We start from the raw sequence: 22,095 nt of genomic DNA, 5'->3' as shown, positions 1-22,095 counted from the left end.
CTTGGCCTCCCAAAGTGCTGAGATTACAGGCGTGAGCCACCGCGCCCGGCCAAGGAGAAGTTTTTGATAGTGTGAAGAACCATTTTCTTCTGTGTAGCAGATGAAGGTGAAACTGGGTGTTATCAACTTTTTATGCCAATCCCCTGACCTCACCCAGCCAAACTCTTATCAGTAAGCTGAGTACATAGAAGTGAGAAGTTGGGGGGCCGCCTACTTACCCATTTTGTAGTGCATATAAATCTTAGTACATGAATTTATTTGTATGAGAAATATCACTTTCTTTTGTTTAAAATGATCTTAAATCTTTCTTTATGCTTCCATCCTTCCAGGTGGAGGAAATTAAATTCCAGTCACGTCTGAGGTCCTCTGCTCTGCTCCCCACACCAGGTCCCAGTGGAGGCTGAGAGCCCCTGGCCTTCCTACATGTGGCCTTCCCCACACCTTGAGGGCCTGGCCACCTCCACCAACAAAACTCCAGGGCCCCCTCCTAGGCTGGGAGAAATTCCTCATCACTCTTCTGTCCTGGGCTACTTTAAAGGTCCATCTAGGACACCCAGCATCATCTCTGCATTTTGGCGTCTACAAAATACAGCAAGAGATTTAATTTTCAGGTAGCATTTTGCTTACTGTCCTATAGAAACCCCTGATGCAGAACTGTCTAACTCTGTGGAGAGCTTGTGAAAATTCAGGAAAAACACACACAAATCAGTACTTATTAAAAAATCATGGCCGGGCGCGGTGTCTCACGTCTATAACCTCAGCACTGTGGGAAGCCAAGACAGGTGGATCACCTGAGGTCAGGAGTTCGAGACCAGCCTGGCCAACATGGCAGGAACCCCATCTCTACTAAAAAGTACAAAAATTAGCCGGGCGTGGTGGCGCATGCCTGTAATCCCAGCTACTCGGGAAGCTGAGGCAGGAGACTCGCTCAAACTTCAGAGGTGGAGGTTGCAGTGAGCCGAGATCACACCATGGCACCCCAACCTGGGAGACAGAGAAAAACTCGGTCTTAAAAAAAAAAAAATTATTCTGCCGTAGAAGTGGGACTCCACAGTCAGGGAAAACCTGTGTTTGTCTGAGTCCTGGCTTTGCCTGGGCAAGTGGCCACCTCTTTCAGCCTCATTTTTCTCATCTGTAAATCAGAACATTGTAGAGATTCCTTCATGGAATTGTTATGAGAATTTAATAAGATTCCCTGAAAAATGCTTAACACAGTGTCTGGCACATGACAAGTGCCCAGTAAATATTGTCTATGATTCACAGATACATCATGTTAGTGATGGTATGAGACGTCCTATTCATTGTTACTGTCCAGCTTAGAGATCATGTATAAAGGCTTTGCAGAGGGTGGCCCCCGGAGTGCCGCTGAGCCCTCCCCTCTTCCACCCACTGGGAATGGAGCTTGGTGAGGCGCGCAGCATTTTTCATCCTCCTTAAAGAACAGGTGCAAGTCCGGTCACGACTTCTCTCCATCAGCTTCTTGTCAAACCTGTAAAAAATCATCTATCCTCCTTCGAAATTCCTACTTACTACATGGCAGCTTCTAAATTATACCTCTCTTGCTCAGCTACATTTTTTTCTTTCCTTTACTGCCCTGCCCCCACTTCTCCTCCAAAATACTACAAGCAAATATCATTTATATTGATTTTGTGAAGCTCCCTTCCCATGCATCGCCAGTCCCTGAAAGTCTGGGAAGCCAGCCTCTGATTATATGTTTCTCAAGGCTGAATCCAATTTTTGTTTGTTATGGAAACATTAAATCTTTAAAAAACAAAAGTCTTAAGTCTTTGGGACAAATATTGGTGTGGACTATTTAAAAAAAATACATATATATATATATATTTGAGACGGAGTCTTGGTCTGTCACCCAGGCTGGAGTGCAGTGGCACGATCTTGGCTCACTGCAACCTCCACTTCCTGGGTTCAAGCAATTCTCCTGCCTCAGCCTCCCTAGTAGCTGGGAGTATAGGCGCTCACCACCATGCCCGGCTAATTTTTGTATTTTTAGTAGAGGCGGGGTTTTACCATGTTGGCCAGGCTGGTCTCGAACTCCTCACCTCAGGTGATCTGCCCGCCTTAGCCTCCCAAAGTGCTGGGCTTACAGGCGTGAGCTATTACACCCGGCTGTGTGTACTATTATTTTTGCACAGATTGATGACAGGAGAGGCAAGGCCTGGAGTTTAGTGAGGGTTTTATTGAAGAGGAGTGAGGAGAGGGAAGAAGCAACATTGGGAAAAAGGGAAAAAGAGAAGGGTTGTCTCTGGGCTTGAGGCAGAGAGAGACAGAAGAGATAAGCAGGGATGAGGACCCGAGAAAATGAAAGAAAGCCAGTTGCCTGTAGGTTTCTGAGGTTCAAATCTACAGAGCAACTCGATGTCAGAAAGGAATGAATGCTTGTATCCAGCTTATCGATCCTGCTATGCAGCTAATCCCTGAATGAAATTTCCTGTGTCTGAGTGTAGGTTATGAATATGCAGTGAAATCGTCCATGAACGCCATTTTCCTTACATGCACTTTTTTCCTCACTTTTTTCTAATGTTGAGTCACTCTGTAGACTCGAATAGATGATCTCTGCATGTATTTATACTTTCAAGAAACAAGAAATACGACCGACTTTGCTGGTTTCACTGATGGTGTGTTTGAGGGCTGTTTTTATTCAGTGTCTGAGATGCATTAAGTGTTTCGTAGTGGAGGCTTTATAAATGTGTTTGAATCAAGTATAAGAACAATCCTGGGTGGGAGATACTATTTTTCTCTTCTGTGGATTGTGGAAAGTGAGGCTCAGAGTAGTTAATAATGTGGTCTGTAAGTACAGCAGCTGGGGTTCAAACTGGGTCTGGTTCAGGCTCACTTTTGAGTCTTGTCTATCTCGCTAGACAGGACCAGGATTATCTCCCCGACGTTCTAGCGCCTTCTCTGGCTTTCAGACCATCAGTGGTTATGAGACCAATTCCTCACACTCCCTCCCTTTCACAGCTGCATCCACTCAAGACATCGCCCCTCCCCTCACCTGTGAACTTCCTTAACCACTTGCTGCACCTCTCAATGACCCACAGAAGGGCCAGGGCATCCCAGGTATGCTTCAATTATGACTTGGCCTGACAGCCTCCCAAGGACATTGTTTGTTAACCCCTTGACAACAAGCACAGTGTCTTACTTTAGCAATCAGATTCATCAGTGACTTTCCAATTTGAGTTTCTGTATTTACCAAAGTTACATATCCACACAATTTGGAGAGTCAAACAGTTCCACAAATGTTGTCCCTAATATGCTTGTGTTTCTGTTTTTGATTTTTTAGTTTTAAGCATTAAATCTTGAATTCCCACCATGAAAGATGAGTTTAGCTTTTTCTTCTTGTGCCGTGACCTCCCCTCATATACACACTCTTTCAGTCTATATCCTTCCACTGTTATTATATGCTAATATCATTTTTCATCATTCTTTGTTTCCATATGAAAATATAAATTCGATTTATAACTGTGCCCTGAAGTACAGTGTGATTGCCTTTCCTTTCCTGGAGTTAGTAACTGTCTTATTTTTCCATTTGTTTTGTTTTTTATTATTGTTGGTTTTTGTTTGTTTGTTTGCTTTGAAATGGAGTCTTGCTCTGTTGCCCAGGCTGGAGTGCAGCGGTTTGATCTCGGCTTACTGCAACCTCTGACTCCTGGGTTCAAGCGATTCTCTTGCCTCAGCCTCCCTAGTAACTGGGATTACAGGTGCCCACCACCATGCGTGGCTAATTTTTGTATTTTTAGTAGAGAAGGGGTTTCTCCATGTTGGCCAGGCTGATTTTGAACTCCTGGCCTCAAGTGATCCACCCACCTCGGCCTCCCAAAGTGCTGGGATTACAGGTGTGAGTCCATTTGTTTTGTTTTCATTGTATTAAGTAATAATAAAGGTTCAAACTCTGCCAAAGTTCTAAATCTCCTCCGTGGTGATGTAGATGATCATGTCTCCTATTGAATTTGTCTTTCTGCTGAAGCCTGTCCCAGGGCTGTGCCCTGCAGCAGTGTGGGCCAGCTGTCCACCCTGTGCACTAGGCATGCAGCCTTCCTCTGGACGACCCTGCAGCCTCCTGGGGATTGCCTTCACCATCCTTCTGTGTTGGAGCTCCTGTCTCCCAGAGCCCTTGCCTTCCTCCTTCTTGGTTTACTCTCTTATTTGTGAGGAGCTCATTTTCCAGTAATGTCACAAGAAAGGGGCATGTGGCCCTGTTTTTAAAATCTGGGCATCCCCGGCATGCTCAATAAATGTTTACTGAATTAATGAAAGAGTGAAAGAAGAAAAGACAATAAGGAAACATCAGCAGAGATAGATGGCATGATCACAAACTGAGATTAAAAGGAAACAACGCATTCTGATAATCTGATGTTTAGATAACTGACCTAAGCTTTTAATTTGTGATTGACATCAGTAATAATAAAAGTTCATGAGAACGCCTGGATTTAGAGAACTTATCTTTTCAAATGGCAGTCTGGCACAAGAAAGAATATCGGCTGTGAATGAGTTATTTAAACTTGCTGTGTCTTGGCGTCTTTGTCCATAAAAATAGGGATGCTAGCTGGGCACAGTGGCTCATGCCGGTAATCCTAGCACTTTGGGAAGCCAAGGCGGGCGGATCACAAGGTCAGGAGTTTGAGACCAGCCTGGCCAACATGGTGAAACTCCGTCTCTACTAAAAATGCAAGAATTTTCTGGGCATGGTGGTGGATAACTGTAATCCCAGCTACTCAGGAGACTGAGGCAGGAGAATCGCTTGAACCCGGAGGCAGAGGTTGCAGTGAGCTGAGATTGCGCCATTGCACTCCAGCCTGGGTGACAGAGGGAGACTCTCGTCTCGGGAAAAAAAAAAAAAAAAAAAAAAGAAAGAAAGAAAGAAAAAGAAAAAGATAAGATAAAATAGGGATGTAATGCCTACTTATCAGGAAAACTGTTGCACTGGGTGAGAACTAAGGGTGAGTGAGTCCTTTCACAAGTCATCTTATGAAAATGGCATTTAAATAGAATCAATTATATGCAAAATAGCACAGTGCACTTGACAAATGGGATTGACTTCCCTTCTTTCTCCTCTTAAGAGTGAAGGACCTCTGAATTGCCAACTGTAACAGTTATTGATTATGTTGAAAAGGGTTATAAAAAGCTTAGTTTGGGATTCAGATGTGGTAGTGTGACAGCCTTGAGATGCCCTGGTTTAATCTTGACTCTCACCGTGATTTACTGTGCGTCCTCGGGCAAGTATCCTTCCTTTCGGAGCCTCTGGGCTTTCTTCGGGAAAATGCGGGGCTGGGTGGCTGGGGACTAAGGTCTGACTCTGTCAGGCTCTACCCTTATTCTGTGAGTTGCCCTTCCAGAACCCAACAGACTCCACCCAGCTGCTGTGAGCACAGTTTGCCTTCAAAGTAGATGCTATCTCTGTCCCTGGCACCGGCCTTCTTAAGGCCCGGGCCGGAGGTTGACATCCTGTGAGGTCGCCTGGGAAGAAACCCGCATTACATTCTTCTGCAATGTAATGCAAAACAGATCCGGCCTCGGCTCCAGCCAGCACCAGGGAAGTGGACTTCATTGTAAAAGCCACCTTGTCAGCGTCAGGCCTGGGTGATTAATGACTCTTTAATCTCACAGCAGAATACCTGACAAAATACGCCTGGGCCAAAAAGGCAGAACAAACCTAATTAGCCTAGTCGACCCACTCACAAGGTGTGGGTTGCTACGGATCCCAACAGCTTCGAAAGGACGCCTCTCCCTGCCCGTCCCTTTCAGGTCTGTGAAAGAATCAAGTGGCCACAATGGGGAAGGGACTCCATTAAAAGGAGGGGGCCGGCCAATGAATAAACATGCAGGTTACCGTGTTGGTATTTCGCTGAATGCTGTTCTGAAGTGGGGTGTTTGAGGCCTCGGAGGCCGGCGCCCCTGTATTGTGTTGGGGGAGGGACTGGCCATTTGAAGTCAAGGTGAGGACATACTGGGGCAGATGGAACCTGCTTTGTTTGTGAAAGAGTTTTTCTGCTATTTATGCTAATGAGTGGGAAACACTTCTCAAGCATTTCAGATGATTCTGTAATGAGGCCCGGCAGAATGTGCCAACATTGTTGGCCCAGGACAATTTCAAACTCCCACTCGCCACATTAGCAGCCCCTTTCTTTACAGGAAGGCCCTTGGAGGGTGAAAGAGGACAATGCGGGAAGAGTGAAAACATCACAAAGAGGGGCTTTTGTTTCGCCTTCCTTTGAACCCTCTCAAAAGCCCAGTTTCAAGGGGTGTGTTGGGCCTGCCTTTCAACGTTACTGAACCCAGAATCCCCTGTTGTTTAGCAACATAGAAAGCTGACCTTAATTGACTCCACTTCTGAGCAGGCTTTGTAAATCACTCTGCCCCGGAGTGGAATTTCCTGATGGCATCCGTGTGTGATATATAACGTTTGTACACAGGATGCCAACGTGCCAAGGCAATCTACATGCCTTCACGTGTGCGCAGTGATTTACAGCTTACAGCTCACTTTTACATGCATTCTCTCACAACGACCCTACCTCTGGATTAGGAATCATTATTCCCATTTTACAGAGAAGAGAATTGAGGCTCAGAGAAGTCAGGTGGCCTGCCCAGAGTCACCCATCAAGAATGAATCAGAGCTGTGACTGGAAATTAGATTTCCCTGACTCTCTGTTAGGGAGAGTTGTTCCAGGGGTTGTGTTAAATAGACTGTGTAAATGTGTATTCGAGAGACATGTCTTCAGTAATGAGTTTCTTTAAAGCATCATTCTGTGGGTAAAGAAGAACATCGCTAGGTTATAATAACATTTTGGATTTCCCCTTTAATTTCTGGTCATAATAGCATTTTCTCGACAAGACTGTTTCCACTGTACTCTGGCTGTGCCCGGCGGATTTCTACTGTCCCCCCTTTCCTTCCTCATCCTCAAGTCACGCAGCTACAGACACATGGCTCTCAGGTAGGGCAGTGCTGGGTTCCGTCTCCCCTCTGGGATTATGCTTCACTGAGCCTCATCCATTCTACGGATGTTGTGAGGAAGGTGCTCCACCCTGGAATTCGTCTAGAAGTTCGAATTCCCACCTGGGGCCTGAGAGACACGTCTGTACTCTTATAGCCTCTAGACTAGGAATACTCAACACTGACTTTGCCATGTGGCCCTGAAGTTCTGTTATAGAGGACTCTGTGCTGAGAAGGGTCATGTGCTTGGCTTAGTGCCCTTCTGTCACTGTCTTGACATTCTGATAATTTCATCTTTGAACTTCTTTTTTGTAAGTGAAGCCCAGTGAGACGGTGGAGGAGAGGCGAGTCATGCCACTGCAGTTCCTCGCTATGCCATTCATACAGAGCATTCTCCATGCCCAGGAGTCCAGGAGTCCAGTGGGCCCATGATGCCCAGGAGTTCCTCGACACTCAGGGAGGTAAGCATGCTCTGCCCACACCTAAGTGGGCACCGATGGCCCTGAGAAGCCATGCACTCCTTGCAAACCAGAGCAAAAGAATACAAAAGAGCCGGGTGCAGTGGCTCATGCCTGTAATCCCACCACTTTGGGAGGGCGAGGCGGGTGGAGTGCCTGAGGTCAGGAGTTCGAGACCAGCCTGGCCAACATAGTGGAACCCCCATCTCCACTAAAAATACAAAAAATTAGCTGGGTGTGGTGGTGGGTGCCTGTAATCCCAGCTACTTGGGAGGCTGAGGCAGGAGAGTAGCTTGAACTTAGGAGGTGGAGGTTGCAGTGAACCGAGATCATGCCATTGCACTCCAGCCTGGGCAACAAGAACGAAACTCCGTCTCAAAAAAAAAAAAAAAGAATCAAAAAAAGACAGTGGAGGTCTAAGAAACACAATTGACCAAAGAATCCCATCACATCCTTTCTTACTCACCTTCTGTCCTTGTGTTAGCAAAACAGATCCATTAAAAATGACACAAGAAGGAAAGAGAGAGCTAGGACGATCCATAGCTCCCTGCCCTCTCATTCAGCCTCATCATAAGTCAAAGGTACAAAGGGAAATGTGTGTGTATTACCAACAGAAGTAAAAACAGCGGGGTTAGTTTTGTACAGCACTTTCACTGTTCTGGTAAGAAAAAAAATATATATATACACACACATATATATACACACACATACATATATAGACTACAAAATAAAAATTCTGCAATTTTGGTGATTCTGCATAGGAGTTAAATGTTCTTATATTTGCATTTAAAACTGGCACTATTCAAGTTAAAGATGAATTGTAAAACTCATGCTAATAATTTAAAATGTGAATTTTTCTTTACTTAGAATGACACTAAATAGCAAATAAAATCCACAAACTATGGAGCTAACCCTGTTTCTGGCAGAAGACCTATAAAAATGAATATCATATGTTTGAAAAACATTATGTGATCTCAGATCTTACAATCAAAAGAGCCACTGTGTCAATGCCTTCCTCGAGCTTTCTTGGGTTCTGTGTGGGACTATCACATGGTGCTATATTGTTCTTTGGCAAAGGGTAGTGGGTGGAGATCACAGTGGTCCCACTAGCTATGTGATCATGAACAAGCCTCTGCCTTCTCAATCTGCAACAGGGAGGTAGCATATATCTTGTCATTTGTCAGGAGTTCCTGTAAAAGAATGCACATAAAGGTGTTTTGGAAAACATAAAATGTTGTGCATGTATAAAGTATTTTATAATTTTTATTACTATTAAAAAACTACAAAGCAGGAACCACGAACATTGCTGTCTTTATTCTCTCTGATTTGTAAATTCCTGCCAAGTTTGCATAAATCTACATTCTTTTTTTCTATTAAACAAATTTGGCAACAACCATTTAGATGGTAGTATGAAAATTCAATATATTCACAACTTTCTCTCACTTTGCAGTAATACACATCAGTGTTTTTAAAGGCTATAGGGGTTAGTCCAAAGTAATGAAGTTTTACTCTAAAGTTGTTTATGCAGTTTTCTATGATTAAACAGTTGTCAAACCTGTGTATAGAAAAAATGATAGGCCGGGAGCAGTGGCTCACGCCTATAATCCCAGCACTTTGGGAGGCCGAGGTGGGTGGATCACTTGAGGTCAGGAGTTCAAGACCAGCTTGGCCAACATGGTATAACCCTGTCTGTACTGAAAAAAAAAAAAAAAAAAAAAAAATTAGCCTGGCATGTTGGTGCACGCCTGTAGTCCCAGCTACTCAGGAGGCTGAAGTGGGAGAATCACTTGAACTCAGGAGGTGGAGGTTGCAGTGAGCCAAGATCGTGGCACTGCACTCCAGTCTGGGCAACAGAACGAGACTCCATCTCAAAAATAAAATAAAATAAAATAAAAGCCTAACAAACAGAAAAATAAACGACTTGATATAGAAGATGAGTGAGCCATAATAACATAAGGCTCTATCATAACAAGGCCTACTGTTTTTATCATAAAGTTAGGTAACTTCTGGATTAAAAATATATCTCTCCAAATGGAACAGCTGCTCACAGGCAAAGGCTGATGAACCTGCTGAGACTACAGGGAATATGCTAATCTTATCCCTCCAATGCTAATATCATAAATAAATAGGTCTCTATTATATAATAAGAACCTGTAATAAATGATGGACTGACACTGCAGAATATTAATTGTAGTGGGAGGCAAACATGTTTTCCCTGTGACTTTGAGAACGTAATTTCTCTTAGCTTGGGTCTCCGTTTCCCCATCTGTACTTGGGATGGAGCGAACTGTGAACTCCAAAGGGCCTCCCAGCACCAGCATTCTTTATTCTGATGGCTTTGATTTGACTTGGAAGCTTTAGTGCCACCTGAAGCCAGGTGATAAGGACACATGAGCACATCTGCCAGAGACAAGTTCTGTGTCCCAAAGTGATATAGCAGATCTGGGGTTTGGGATACCTGTTCCAAATCCAAATCCAACCTCTCCGTTGGGCTTATATCCTCTTTGCTAAAGGGGACTCATTATCCCAGAGTGGGAGACTCTGTCCCTGTTTCCCCATGGTTCAGAGAGCTGACCTTCACTTTCTTTCTGTGGTTGTCTAGCCATCTCCCCACCATGTCAGCACCAGCCCAGAGCCAGCACAGCAGGTGACTCCCAAGTGTTTGTTGAAGACTGACTTGTGGTTTCATAATTTATTACTTTTTAAATTTCTCCTTCTAGACTTGCAAGCACTTTATTTATTTATTTATTTATTTATTTATTTAAGAGGGAGTCTTGCTCTGATGCCCAGGCTGGAGTGCAATGATGCAATCTCAGCTCACCTGCCACCTGTCTCCCAGGTTCAAGTGATTCTTTGGCTTCAGCCTCTTGAGTAGTTGGGATTACAGGCATTTGCCACCACACCCGGCTAATTTTTGTATTTTTAGTAGAGATGGGGTTTTACCTTCTTGGCCAGACTGGTCTCGAACTCCTGACCTTAGGTAATCCACCTGCCTCAGCCTCCCAAAGTGATGGGATTACAAGCGTGAGCTACCACACCCAGCTGCAAGCACTTTAAAAACAGGGCCCTCATCAAATTCATCTCTCTCAGTCGATGGCCCCTTGTTCACCGACAAGGCCCAGCACATAGTGGGAGCTCAGTAGATGGGAATACACATGTTCTGAGTAAGCTGGAATGATGCCAATACCCATTTTGCTAAGATGGGTATTCTTGCTCATGAGGAATCCCAGAGGCCGCCCTAGATCAATCTCAGTCTATGCCCTCTGCCCATCGGTGAGAGGAACAAGGATGCAACTTGTGCTGTCTGGGGAAGGCGACGACAATAGCTGGAAACTGTCAAGTCCCAGAAACTCTTCTCAGTCTTGGCTGAAGGCAACACCTTTCATGACCTCAGGCTTTTCTTGCTTTGCAGTCTTTTTAAAATGGCATTTGGGGCCGGGCGCAGTGGCTCACGCCTGTAATCCCAGCCCTTTGGGAGGCTGAGGCGGGTAGATCACGAGGTCAGGAGATCGACACCATCCTGGCCAACATGATGAAACCCTGTCTCTTCTAAAAATACAAAAAATTAGCCGGACATGGTGGTGGGCGCCTGTAGTCCCAGCTACTCGGGAGGCTGAGGCAGGGGAATAGCTTGAATCCAGGAGGTGGAGGTTGCAGTAAGCCGAGACAGCGCCACTGCACTCCAGCCTGGTGACAGAGCAAGACTCCGTCTCAAAAAAAAAAAAAAAAGGCATTTGGAATATACCCTAATCCTATGACTCAGAAATGAATAATATTATGAGACTGTTCATAGCAGCTATATTCCTAATATCCTCAAACTGGAAACAACTTAAATACTCATCAGCAGGAAAATGAGTGGACGAACTGTGTTACAGCCCTCCTAGGGAATGCTACTCAGCAATAAAAATGAGCAAACAAAGTGGATGAATCTCAAAAGTATCATCTAAATAAAAGGAACCAGACACAAAAGAGTACATTCTCCCATTTAAAGGTAGTTCTAAAAACAGACAAAACTAATTGAGAGTGATAGAAATCAGAACAGTGACTGCCAGCTAGGTCCAGTGGCTCATCTCTGGAATCTCAGCACTTTGGAAGGCTGAGATGGGAGGATTGCTTAAGGCCAACAGTTAGAGACTCCATCTCTACAAAAAATACCAACAAACTAGGTGGTGTGGTGGTACACACCTATAGTCCTAGCTACTTTGGAGGCTGAGGCAGGAGGATCACTTGACCCCAGGAATTCCAGGTTACAGTGAGCTATGATCCTGATATTGCACTTCAGCCTGGGGAACAGAGTGAGAATCTGTCTCTTAAAAAAAAGAGCAATAATTGCCTAGGAGGTTGAGTGGGATATGATGGGCTGACTGGAAGGGGGCACAAGGGAACTTTCAAGGGTAGCAGAAATTTTCTATATCTTGACTTGGGTGGTGGACACAAAACTTATTGTTTGTTAAATTAACCCTCAAATTTAAAAAACCCACAGTATTTGGAGCTGAGGTTTACCAGCCTCTCAATGGCCGGCTGTCTCCTGGATCAGACACCAGGAGAGGCAGCTGTGATTCGTACACCTGTGGCCACACTACTGATTTCCTCACAACCGCAGGGGCGGCCCCAGCACATGGCCCATTTTTCATCCAGGCACTTTGCTGGCACTTGGTGAACGCTGGTCTCTCCCTGGGCTCTGTCCCGGGACCCACAGCAAACTCTCATCCTTCTTCCCGTTGGCACTTCTTCAGCTCCCAAGTCCTCTCTGTGTTTTCTCTTCTCCAGGTAAATCCCTGGGTTTTCCATCCAGGCTTCACTGGATGTGGTTTCCAAACCCTTCTTCCTTGTAGTTTCTCTCCCCTGGATATGCTCCAGTTGCCCAGGGCCCATTTCAAGGTTTTCTTGAACACTTTTGCTGATGAACTTGACTTCTACCTTCAAAGCGATTTTAAAAGGAGGAGGTAGACTGTGAGCCTTTGTCTAGCCCATCAGATTAAATTTTATTTTTTCAAATAGTGAAGAGACATGAAAATGTAGTGGGAATTCCAGAAAGGCCCCTGCAAATGACTGACATACATTTGGGCAGACAACGTCTTTGTGCGGTGCCAGGGGGCCGATGCGTTAATAGATATAATTTGTAGGCTCCCAAGGAGAGGTTAAAGAGGAGAGCACAGGTTCCTTTGAGTCGACTTGGTGCTCCCATGTCATCTGTCCCCAGACTTAATCAAGTTATCATATCAACCCAGTGTTTCCTGGACCCCAGCTCTCTGTCTGAATGAGGAAAAAATTTGCAGACAAATTTCTAGCAGCAGGAAGTTGGTGCTCTCCTGCGAGGCTGGATAAAAACTATGTGTAACCTCTCAAGGCCTCCCTCCCGCTCCTGCTGGGAGTTCAGTTCAAGTGGTTCCCTTATTTGATTACGCCTCTCAGGCCTTCTCTGGTTTAGGTATCCAATTCACTGCCATGCCCACCGGCTCCCCACAAGGCAGCAAACATTAGAGTCACTCTTTTGTGAAATTATGGGGAGGCTGAGTGGGCCAAGCACTTGTGTGTGTGCGCGCATATGTGTGTGCATGTACGCCTCTCTTTATACACATCTGTGTGTCTCTCTTTATACACATCTGTGTGTGAGGAGACACACAGATGTGTATAAAGAGAGGAATGCCGTCTGTCAGCAAATGTGGCATTGATTTATAATCACTTCCTTTAGTCACAGAATAACTGAGTGGCATCTTTAAATTCTCACGATTAAAAAAAAAGAGACAGTGAAAAAAAATCCTAAGTGCTAAATATCTAAGTATTATGTATTATTATTCTTAAGAGCTTGCAAAAGCCTTATAGCATGTATGATTTATAATTAATGGACCTAATTCTTTGAATACAGGTTTCTTCCTTCCATGACTATATAATTCAAGTTATACTGCTAAATATTTTATAATGAGAGTACAGATTATGATGGCCTTTGTAACTGTTTTCATGGGAGCATTTATTATTGGGCTGATGTTGATGGGTTAGTAGATTTGTGCATATTCGTCTCTCTTATTCATTACTTTATGAGTGGACAAGAAGTGTGGGAATGCGTGCTGTGAACATGTGGCCACTCTAGATTTTTCTCAAAAATATAAAAAGCATACATTTGTTTCCCAGCACAATCACAAAAAGAAAGAAAGAAAGAAAAAAAAAAGGTACAAAATCTTTGCAAGGCAATGTTTTGTATTCATTTTCAGGCAATGTCAACGTAATCGAGGAAAATAATAGCAACGTGTGTTTTACATCTGCAGGTGCGGAAGACGTACTTAAAACCTGAGAGTCCAGAATAGGAGAGGCGCTTTCAGATCAGCCCGAGTCTTCCGCAGCGCACAGGAGCTAGTCGTGCTGCAAAGAATGAAACTGGACTTGTCCAGGCGAGTTTCGGACAGTGCTGGGTGGTAAGAAACGGAGTCACCATTCATCTATTCATTCCCAGAAAAGAAGGGAAATACACCCTCCCCAACTCAAGATGCCCATTGATTTATGCCCTTTAGCTGGCAAGACACTCCAGCCCCAGTGTCTTCGGGCTCGTCAGCGTTTTTGTTGAGAGAAGAGCGTCCCTCCCAGGTTCCCACCGGGGCTTGGAAGTCAGGGGAGCCGGGAGGGGCGGCGGGGGCCGGGGCAAGAAGCGGGGCGGCTTTTATTTGGCGCCATAAAGGGCTGCACAATGTCTGCTGGAATTTCAACAGTTAAAGAGACCCCTCTGCACAACGGGGCGCCCCGGCTGCAACCGGGAAATACATTTGATTTCTGAATTCTTGGGCAGCTGGTGACAAAGGGCCAGGTAGCGCCGCGGCGGGGGTGATCCTTGCAGAAGGCGGCGCGCGGCGGGGCGTGCGGGCCGCGGGGACAAAGGCAGGCCCGGGCCAGGGGGCTCCGCGCAGCCGCTCGTCTGCGCCCGGGGCCGGGGCGGCCGCTGTGGGCGGCTGGGGCAGAGACACGCCCGCGCCGGAGCCCCCGAGCCTCCGAGACCCCGGGCCCGGGCCGCGTCTCGGGCTTTCCCGGCCCTGCCGTCGGCTGCAGCGCCGCCCCCGCGGCCGCCCTCGCTGCCGCCCTCGCTGCTCAGGACCCTGAGGCCAGGAGACCGCCCCACACTTGGCCCTGTCCCGAACCTGGGACTCCAGGAGCCTCCTGCTGGGGCCGCGCACACGGGACTTTCAGAGCTGAAATCACTTCATCAAGAAATGCCAGTGAACCCTTGCCCAGCTCCGCCTCTTGCTGGTCACCAGGGATGCCCCTCGCTGTGAAGTTGACCCAAATCCCCCCCCCCCCCCCCCCCGGCTCAATGAACCCAGTGTGCCCCCTTGCCTTTGTTTACCGGGTGACATTTTGTCATTTAATACGTCTTACATGCCTGCCCTTTAAGTTCTTCTTCTGCAGAGGGGGATGGTCCTTTAATGACAAAGCAGGTGTTGGGGGGACGGGATCCCCCGGGGGAAATGACACTACCTTCTTGGTCTCTAAGGGCAGGAATTCATCATTCAAAAGCACCCGGCGCTGCCCTCCTCACTCCCCAGCCCTGCTCTGATCTCCCGGGTGTCTTCACCTCCTCTGGCTCCAAAATCGGCTGCTGCACCAGCACCCGTCAAACTCTCCTGTAAGGGGAGGTGACAGCTCACCAGTAGCCCGGAAGACCCCTGTGGGCAGAAGCATGGACTTACTCTTCCTCACGCAGATGCAGCTGAACCAGATTTCCTTGGTACCACTCTGGAACTTTCCACAGCCACCACCTCAGACACCAGCCAGACTTTAGGTCCTTTCCTTTCATGTCTAAAATGAGACCGTTCACAATGTTGATTTTATTTGTAGGGGATGTCAGGGTTCCAGAAAACTTGGTAAGCAACAAAACGTTCACATGCAGCTCACTGAGGCCTGACGCTTGGTCTGGGCACCGCTGTATGTAAAAAGAAGTCCAGTATCTTTGCTGGTTGTAGGTGGCCATATGTTTCAGCACAGAAATCGGGCTCCCCTTGCTAGACTAATTTTTCCTCAGGCTTCATTCATTCATATTCTTCTGCTTGATCCTGACTATCAGGACCAACAGTACCAAATAACACCAAGGTCTCTTGCCTCCTGTCCTCAGAATGTCTCAGAGGCATCCGCTTCCCTGCTGGAGCCATTTCATTTCAGGCTGATCCTTAATTAAATTCAGCGAGATGCCGGACCTGTGTGTGTGAACAACAACCTGTGTGTGTGAGTGTGGATCTTGTGTGTGTGAACAACAACCTGTGTGTGTGAGTGTGGACCTGTGTGTGTGAACAACCTGTGTGTGTGAGTGTGGACCTGTGTGTGTGAACGTGGACCTGTGTGAGTGTGGACTTTGGTGGAACGGACCCAGGTGGATCCAGGAGTGGATCAGGAGTGGCCCCAGGGAAACGAGTGGATCTCAGGAATGGATCCAGGATGGATCCAGGGACGTGGAACGTGGATCTTATGGATCTGTGGACCCATTCAGTGGCCAGGGAATGGACCAGGAAGGGACCAGTGGAGTGGAAGGTGGAATGGACCAGGCGTGAGTGTGGACCTGTGTGTGTGAATGTGGACCTGTTCATGTGAGTGGGGCTCTGTATGTGTGAATGTGGACCTGTGTGTGAACGTGGAGCTGTGTGTGTGGGACGTGGAGCTGTGTGTGTGAATGTGGTATTTACAATCAGCAGGAAGAAGCCTGGAAATGAGTCCTGATTAAATGAGAATTTAAATACAGAACAAGTACCCTAGGAGTTCTAGAAAGATGAATAATTCTCAACCCAGCACAGTAACAGTTTACAATGTGTTTGTGTATGTCATAATGGAGTGGGTTTTGTTACATGTGTAATGCTGATATCATAAGAGTATTGTCATGCTCACAGGATGTCAAGTACAGAAGGTTCTAACTGTTCTGTTGTGTTACTTATCTATTGCTGCATAACAAATTACCACAAACTTAGTACTTTTAAACAGCACATTTATTATTTCCCAGTTCCTGTGGGTCGGGAGTCCAGGCACAGTTTAATTAATTCCTCTGTTTTAGGTTCTCTTACAATGCTTGTATCCAGGAGTCAGTCAGGGCTGGGGGTCTCATCTGCAGCTTGACTGGGGAAGGCTCTGCTTCCAAACTCATGTGGTTGTTGATAGAATTCAGTTCCTTGAGGGTTGTTGGTCTGAGGGCCTCAGCTCCTTGTGGGCCCTCAGCCAGAGGCCACCCTCAGTTCCTCTCCAGGACCTCTCTCTATGGCAGCTTACTCCATCAAAACCAGCAAGGGAGACAGTTGACAGCAATAGTCAGCTGGTAAGACGGGCGTTCAGGTCTGCTGGAATATATTAAGATAATGACACGGACTTCGCCACCATTACCATATTCTGTTTGTTAGAAACAAGTCACAGGTGCTGCCCACACTGGAGGGAAGGGATCCCACAAGGGTGGATACACCAGGGAGCATGGACCATGGAGCCTCCTGGAAGTCTGTCTCCCCTATTCACTTCACCCACAAGTAAACTGAGCCCCCAAATTCGGGTGTGCCCTGGCCACAATCTCAGACAGTTAGTTTAGTGGCTAGACTCAAATCTAGGACAATTATTCTAAGTCTTGTGCTCTTTCCTCTGTAACATGCCTCCACAATACAAGTTTCAAATAGGTGGAGCCTTTGGTTCTGAAAAGCAGCGCATAGTCTCTACCCAGCAGTCTTCGCTGCTCCGGTGAACTGCCACCCCAACCACGAAGCCACTGTGGTCCTTCACTGAAGAACTCAAGGAACCGCTGCACCCTGGGCCCCATAAAATATTCCTAAACCAAAATGGTGGAAAAGATCCCTTTCCCAGATCAATTAAATCAGGAAATTTTAAGAACCTGAGGGTTTGCTTAGTCTCTCACTCCCACCCTCTTAACAAGTGAGAAACCCGAGGTCCAGAAGTGAGAAATATTTTATTCAAGCTCACCATGATGACAAAGCCTTATTCTTTTTCTTTTCTACAAATTTCAAGCAATCACAGAGAATGGATTGGCTTGCAGAGCCAAGCACAGGAAGGGCTGACCAATGGGACACCTGGAGCCAGGACTCAGAGGCCCTCAGGGTCACCCCTGCCCCATCTCTCCCTGCAGGCTGCAGTTTTCAGTCTCCAGCTGACACTGAGACTCCAGGATCTGAGACCAAAAGGAAAACAATCAAATAAGCAACAGTTCTGATCCCAACAGGCCAAGTTGCCTCTTTTAGGAAAACTCTGCTCACATCATGAATTCTGGACATGCAATGGCTGTCAAAATAGTTCATTCCCAAGAGACCACCCTTCACTGATAGAGACAGCTTTGTGTAATATGACTGTAGCCTCGTCTCTGCAATTTAGGTAAGATTACAATTCCCACCTCAAGAGGTGGAAGTGAAGTCTAATTTTCCACAAGGAGCGTGTGTGCATGTGGATGTGTGTGTTTTTCTTTTCCTCTGGGTCCAAGTCTTTATCTTGCTAAATCTCTTGCACCTCCTCCCTACCTGTCTGCACTGGAGATGCAAACTGGCATTTTCCGGCCTCAGGCCATTGCATTTGGCCAAACATTCTCCCATCGAAGTTATGAACAAAATTTCCTCCTCCATTTGGGCTCTTCTGAAAGAGACCTTGGCTGCATTCACCGTCCACTGTCCTCAGAGAATAACTGCAGGAACAAATGAAACCAGATATAATGAGTTCTGTGCCTGTTCATCTTGAGTTTCAATGAACTTATCTCTTTGCTGGCTTTGAAGAGCCGAAATCACTCCATGTGCTGTGGGTAGTTTAGAGAATATGAAGAATGTGATCCTTGGATGGGCTAAATAGTTGTGATCCTGAGCTTCTTTTGAGTTGTTTATCCTTGGCTGAAACGGACTTTCTGAAGGCACTTGTTTTCAAGAGAAATCAGAAATACGCTTCAGAAAAATAACCATCAAATCATTTTGGAAGAAATAAGATAAAAACATTTATTTTAGCAACAAGATAACGTCTTCTGGGATTCATAACTAATTTGGTGGAAGTGTTTCTATTTTAAATAAAATCCACATCAGTATTAGAAGTATGTGGATTGATTTTCAGTGCCATTTAGGGCCACCAACCTCAGCATGTGCCGAATGTGGACTCAAGGACTCCATCTCTTTGCACATGCTGCTTCCTGTTCTTGGAGAAGCTTCTACCTCCTCTTTCCGACAAACTTCTTCCTACTCACCTGGCAGGGTCCAGCTGCACACCCCCTCTTCCATGAGGCCTGCTGGCGCTCCCACTTCCCCAGCTTCTCCTCAGTGTGCACAGGGGCGGGCACTCTCCTCTTTGGACGTTCGCAGCCTCTTTTCATAGTTCTATCTAGGGCTTTGCTATATTTGCCCGGGGAGGCTGTGATCAACATGGGAACAGGGGTTTGGTTTTGTTCATTTTCGTTTTCGCAGGACTTGGAGGACTCACACAGCTCATAATGGCACAGGCTTGATGGATGGATGAATTGGAAAATCATTTTGAGGAAAATCTCTTTGATGGGTATATTTGATTCCTAGTTAACAAACTACCTACTAGCATTCCTGTGTATATGGCTCCCAGATATCTAACAGCATTGAAATGAAATGAAACTGCTTTGTGCAAAGATGTGCTTTACAGAAGATAAAGACTGCCAGGTAGAAATGGAGCATATGAGTCACTGCACTCTTGGCAATCGAAAGGAAATTATGTCCCTTATACTGCACATTGCTAATCCTGTCTTACATCTACTGAGCGTGCACAGTGTGTCCAGACAATCTGCTAAGGGCTTTATGAAGACTACCACAATGTCCTTGGAGGTAGGTCCTGTTGTGCTCATTTTACAGATGAGAAAACCTAGGCGCAGAGATGAGTTAAGTTACCCTAGATCACCTGGCTAGTGACAGAGGCAAGGGTCCGAGCCTGAGTCTCACCACTCCAGAATGCAGGTCATAACCTCTAAAGGAACACAGAAACTTTGTCCAAGGTATACATTGGCTGAAATGCAATTTAACGTTTATTGAGTGTCTATGGCACACTGGTTCCTGTCCTGGCACTGTGAATACACAAATGAAAGAATCAGGTCTCTGCCCTTGAAATTTTCTAAGGAGGGGTGGGGGCGAGAGCTCAGGCAAGCACACAATTTATTAGAATGCAGGAGGAAATGGAAGTGTCGTTAAGAGGCATGATGTGCTACACAGGTTCCTGCAGGGAGCATGTACCGTCAGGTGGCATGGATTAGGAAAGGCTTCCTGGACGAGGTGGCATGTTAGGTGAGCCCTGAAGGACGAGACATCCGTGGGAGAGATCCAGAAAGAGGCTATGGAGGAGGGAATCTGCCAGATGAGGTGGGAGCAGTGGGAAAGGAGGATGAGAGGGTAGGCGGGGCCAGCACAGGGAGGCCAAGGGGTCTGCTGGGAGGTTGTGGCCAATCTGGTGAGAAAGCCAGGGGCTATTTTAAATGAGCAAGGAGACCTGCCGTCCAGAAGGATGAAGCACTGTAGTGGGTCCGAAGTTCCAACGACTAGTCTAATGCCTGCGTGAGACTAGTTCCAATGTGTCCCTCCATTCCAAAGTCTTCATCTTCACGGTTGCTTTGTAACAGTGCTCTACTCCTCCAGCTCCTGCGTCCTCTCCCCTCCCTGCGTTACCTTTACATTTTGATTTGAGAGTTCTATGGGAATTTCTTCTTACCCTTCATGTATTTCAAGGTGGTTAGTAACTTGTTTCTCAGTCACCCTCCTGATGGACTCTCACCTGGTTTTGGGTGCTCCCTGTCCCAGTTCCGTGATCATCCTCTGGGTTCTCTTAGCTGCTCCTCTACGTCCCCAGCAGCGCTCAGCCATGGGGCCCTGATTCTTTAAAAATACACAAATGGTCCTTTTGGCCTCTCTTAGCCTAGATAAACATGATTAAAACCCCATTGTCTATAAGGCCAACAGAAACTCACTCATGAGAATCCACTTAATGGCTCTATAATGAAGCACTGCCCCAGTGTTCAACCTGAAATGTTCAAGGGAAAGGGCCAGGGTCTACCATTTCCATGACAGATTACCCTACGCCTTTGCCTAAATGCATCCATGTCACCTTCCAGCAAGACCCAGGGAGGCAACCCATTCTTCCAGTAAGAGACTTAGCCTGAGTCACTAATGGCGGTTAAGTCCAAACCTCCTGGAGAAGCTGAGGCCACAAGCAGGAGCTTGGTATATCCACTTCTCTCTGCCCAGTGGCTTCTGCTCACTCATGCCTTCCACTCCCTGTGGCTTAAGGAGATTGAACAGAAATCCAAAACATTCTTTGAAGGGGGTATGTTAATCACTCATCTTTGAATCCACTTAGCATGGTGCCCTGCACACAGGCATTATTCGGTACCTGTTTATTGACATGTTTCCTTTCAGCTCACTAGACTTCATGGACTTGAAATCCATTCCCTAGCACTCCCTTGGTGATCCAGCCCCACAATCCTACTCCTGTCCCAGTCCCAGGCATCCTACTCCTGTCACCCGGCTTTGTAGGTCTTGTTCCCCAGCACTGTCACCACATGCTTAGCTCCTTTCCAAATCTTCTTCTACTTGTCATGTCCCTCTAAAGCTATCAAGCCAACAACTTGACTCCCCCAATGGAAGCAATGGATCTGAAAATGCTTCTTAGGCTCCAAGGTGTTGTGCGAATGTAGAGAAACAACAAGAGTCACGATGACATTTTCTATAAAGGACTGTGATAGTTGAGACTAGTGATAGGAATGCTGGAATAAGGAACAACTTAAAAATATCCAGGCAAGGCACTGAAAGTGAATCTATGATAGTAATCTTCAAAGAATAATCACCTTTTCAAATAAATGTTGATGAGGTATATCTTATAGATTTTTAGTTGGAAAACAAAACAGATTTCTTTCAGTGGCATATTTATGATTTCTATTTTACCTACCTCCAGAAACAATTTGAGAGACATACAACAACTTATCAGCCAGGAAAAGAGAGAGAATTCATTACGTGTTGGTCCCAGCTTTAAAACTGTGTGGTTCTTCCCTTCTCTGTTTTCCATTTATAAAATGAGGGGGTTAGAACAGATCATCTGTAAAGTCTCTTCTGGCCCTGATAGTCTATGGATTGTTGAGAAAACCCAACCATTCTCTTTCTTGATTTCCTCCAGGAGTGAGTTTACTTTCCACGTGTCTTTTCCTGGCACGCATCTCACTATTTGCCATTCTTTCAGTGTAGTTTTTCCTGAGTCAACCACGAACCCTCGCAGGTCAGGACCGTGTCTGGTTTGGCTTCCTGCCATCTTAACCCGGTGCCTGACCCATAGCAGATGCTCAATAAATACTGTCAAATAAATAAATTAGAGACACTGAAGGCAGGTGATTAAGAGGATGGGCCAGATAATGAAACGGAACCTTGCATACTTAGAAAGCACTTTATTAAGAGGAAAAGATTTTAAACAATCAGTGGGAAAACATTCTTCAGGAATTCTTCCCCATGTCATGTGAGGTAGGTAAATAAAGTAAGCCTAAAGTATAAAGCATATCTGTGCTGAGCTTGGTATTTTAAGGTTGTATTAGTTTTCTGACTTCTTTTTAGATTTAACTGGTGTTTGTCTGGCCATCCTTGATCTCTGGCAACATTTTAACACCATAAGCAACTTCACAGGTTGATAGAAACTAGGCTGCCATGTACCCCTAGCCACTTGTTCAAGGTGCCTGGGAAGTTGGGACTGGGTAGTTCATCA

At 46.0% G+C, this 22,095-nt stretch overlaps 1 long non-coding RNA gene across 1 annotated transcript; it reads left to right on the top strand.

Moving 5' to 3' along the window:
* The first annotated feature begins 4,841 nt into the window (after positions 1 to 4,841).
* LOC103882497 lies at positions 4,842 to 15,583 on the top strand. Its single transcript, XR_644345.4, has 3 exons — positions 4,842 to 7,407; positions 13,671 to 13,817; positions 14,885 to 15,583. It is a non-coding gene; the product is annotated as an uncharacterized LOC103882497 (long non-coding RNA).
* The last annotated feature ends 6,512 nt before the right edge of the window (positions 15,584 to 22,095 follow it).

This window comes from Papio anubis, chromosome 2, assembly GCF_008728515.1.
Source record: "Papio anubis isolate 15944 chromosome 2, Panubis1.0, whole genome shotgun sequence".
Taxonomy (NCBI): domain Eukaryota; kingdom Metazoa; phylum Chordata; class Mammalia; order Primates; family Cercopithecidae; genus Papio; species Papio anubis.
The sequence above is the reverse complement of the archived record's forward strand: the minus strand, read 5'-3'. Positions and strand labels throughout refer to the sequence as shown.